Source organism: Gavialis gangeticus, unplaced genomic scaffold, assembly GCF_001723915.1.
Source record: "Gavialis gangeticus isolate Ggan-Ray unplaced genomic scaffold, GavGan_comp1, whole genome shotgun sequence".
In the NCBI taxonomy this organism is placed as follows: domain Eukaryota; kingdom Metazoa; phylum Chordata; order Crocodylia; family Gavialidae; genus Gavialis; species Gavialis gangeticus.
Genome location: NW_017729033.1, coordinates 36,422,167 through 36,425,531, shown reverse-complemented (window position 1 = coordinate 36,425,531; position 3,365 = coordinate 36,422,167).

The window sequence follows — 3,365 nt, the reverse complement described above, 5'->3', positions numbered from 1 at the left end:
CATTTTAAATGTAACTCCTGTATGCACCTCAAGTCTTCTCTGAGTTAGCTGAAAGCTATTCAAAACATAAAGGAATTCCAAATAAGCCACTGTCATACAGGAAGCTACCTTCTGTCTGTCTCCTTCCTTTCCTGACACTCATTTCATGGAGGTACAAAGTGAAGTTCGAGTTGAAAACTTCTCCAGTTGTCCTCCATATTTTCTGGGCATTTCTTTTCTTCTGGTGGAACTTTTAGCTGCTCCATTCTTCCTCTCAGGGTATTTTCTTAGTTCTTGCATTTTTAGTAACTACTCAGGACTGGCTATGGAGTTTGTAAAGTTTGCTTTATTCACTATGTCAAACCTCTAGCATTGTATAACATAAACGCCTGTGGGACAAAAGGAGAAGTTATGTAACCGATGCTAGAACCTCTTAAAATACAGTTTGATAAACTGGAAGTCATGGGGAAAATTGGGAAAGTAGAAAGAGACTGGGATGTAAGTAAGCAATAGCTAATTTTCAGTTCTGCTATCAGTTCTAAATCAGTCAAGATACAGATGTAATTCAGAATTCCCTTCATGTTGTAAATAACACTTTAGTCAACTGCAACTTTTGAAATTCTGAGGAAATTACAGTATTGGTGGCATGAGACCTCCAGCATATGTCATTCATCTTGAAGTTCCCTGTATCAATGCAATGTTGTATAAAGCAAAGGCAAATGTTTAAGGAGCCTTGTCATTTTGTTCTCTAATATGATTTGGCAAGCAACAGCAAAACCCAACTATTACTTCATTTTGTGGTTTTGCTGTTAGAACATTGACCTGTAAGCGTTAAATAACATTTGCTTTTGAATTGTCAGTTGCTTGAAAACAGGTAATACCATTTTTGATATTCAGTGCCAATCCCCACTCCTCTCTCCTGCTCAATCTTCCCTAAATTGGTTATAACCATTTATTTCAACATTCGAGTCATGCAGATCTTCCCACCAATTTTCAGTAACATCAGTCAGGCTGAATTTATATTCAGCAAGCAAGCAATTCCAATTCCTCTTTGTTTAACCATGACCCTAGCATTAGTGTAGAACCAATTAAAGACTTTTTCTCTTTATTTTCCTTGATGGTATGATTAATTCTGTTCTAAGCATCTTCATTTTGTTCTGAATGGATGCTTGTGCTCCCCCTTTTTAACGCTTCTCTTTTGCTGTTAGTTAAATGTCCTCCTGGCTAGCCATCCTATCACCTTGGAGACTGATTCTTCTTCCCCTGAGCTGGAGGCCACACAAACAATACAGCTCCCTCTCTCCACAGAAAATAGACCAGTTTTCCACAGAACACATCTTCCGTACATTGCACAACGTATCTAATGGTTCACTTTAAGAATCGTCTGCCTTCAGTCTTCCTTCTTTTGTTTAATAGAAAGGAACTCAGAGTAAATAATGTGGACATTTTTCTCCTTTAGCAGTCCTCTTAATTACCGGAAGCTGTCTGCACTCTCTGAATGCCTCCATGAAATTGTGTGTAGTGTTGATAGATAGGCACTATTACCTGGGGATCCCTGCCTGCCTGCTTCAAGAGCCTGACAGTCTTGGAGTCACTGAAGGCACTCAGCTACCTTTACCACAAGAACATCCTTTCTCTTCCTGCAGTCCACTTACTTTATTCACTACATGCTTTCCAAATTCTGCATAAAATGATGCAGGTATCCTACAGATATCAGTCTCCTTTACGGATACTCCTTTACTTCATCCTCACAGCCAGCCCATTCTGTGCAATGGATGAGGCAGGGGTCCAACAGAAAATAATATGGTAATGTCATTAAAGATTGTCATAACACATATACATAAATTAAAACTGCACAGACACCTCAATTCAATTCTGATATTTCATAAAATTTGAATGCTTGATTTTGTATCTTTATTATGTTCTTCTAACATCATTCTTTGTATAAGATGTGTATCTATTTTTTTTTTGGAAACAAACATTTTGATTATTATCCACCCTGCATTTTGCTCTAAGTACTCTGGATTGTTCTGTCTAGTCTAGCACCCTGTCTTCCTTTGAATTCTTTCAAATGAGATTACTTTCTATCTGGCTTTCACATACTTTGTGTCCCTGAGAAGCACAGCTCTCTGGCCGGATTATCAAAGGAGATACAGTTTCTCATATAGCTCCATCTTGACCACTGGGTGGTTTGGAAGATAAAATTTGAAACAGTGGAAGTTGACTGGGAAAGACTAGAAGAATATGAGTACACATGGTAGATGCGTTTAAAAGCCTTCCTCCCTTTAAGAAGGTAAGTTGCTACATTTTGTACATGGTGTAGCTTTGGCCTGGTTTCTACACTGAACCCCTGATTCAGTGTGTTAATATAATGTAGTCTGAAGCTGAAGAACATAACATCTCACTGGGTGCATCTACTCATGCACTTTACTGTGGAGCAGACTAATTAGCTCTGCAATAAAATGTTACCATGTACATATGCACTGGTATTAGGGCACAGTGCATTAATTGACTCTGTCATAAGGTAGTACAGTCAATGACAGTACTATCTTATGGCAGAGTAATTAAATGCAATGAAACGCATGTGAAGTTGGTGACAGTGGGTGTAAAATGCACCTGCTTAGCCAAGCAGCAGGGAACCAGAACCCTGCCTGCTGCTAACCATACAGCTCTACACATTTGACACTCTCATGCCCCTGCTAACCCTTCCGCCACCCAACACCACCACCCAGAGCCTAGGGCTGACCCCGCAAGCCTGCTGCCAGCCTGGACCTGTTCTGCCCCAGGTCAAAATGCTGCTGTCCTGGGCACATATGTAGATGCTGCACCTGGAAGCAGTGTACTCTGACTCAAAGTGCTCCAGAGTTTATTGTGTTACATTAATTGCATGTGTGGGTGCACCCACTGTAGTTAATCCTGCACTATAGGAAGGAATAGAGTCTCTTAGCAAATTGGACATGTAGGTAGATAAGAGCACAGTTGCCACCTGATCATATAATTTTAGGAACAAGTTGGGAGTATCTAAATTCTTCAGACTTCTTTGCAATGGGGGCAGAATCCTTTGATAGATGGGAAGACATTATCTCAGCTAACTCTCCAAAGCATTTCTTTTTTGCCTATCTGCATGGCCTTGCTAATAGTCCTGCTAATTTTAAATCTGTTTTTCTTCAGCGTGGGTGTTTGTGACCTGAAGGAATTGTAACATCCTAGTGAGGTCACTTCCATCCTGGGGAAGATCTTAGAAAAGTTTATTAAAGAGGCCATCCTTAATGGACTGTCCAACGCCAACATCCTGAGGGATAGCCTGCATGGGTTTGTTCTGGGTAGGGCTTGCTTGACCAATCTCATTTCCTTCTATGACCAGGTGACCTATCACCTGGACAAGG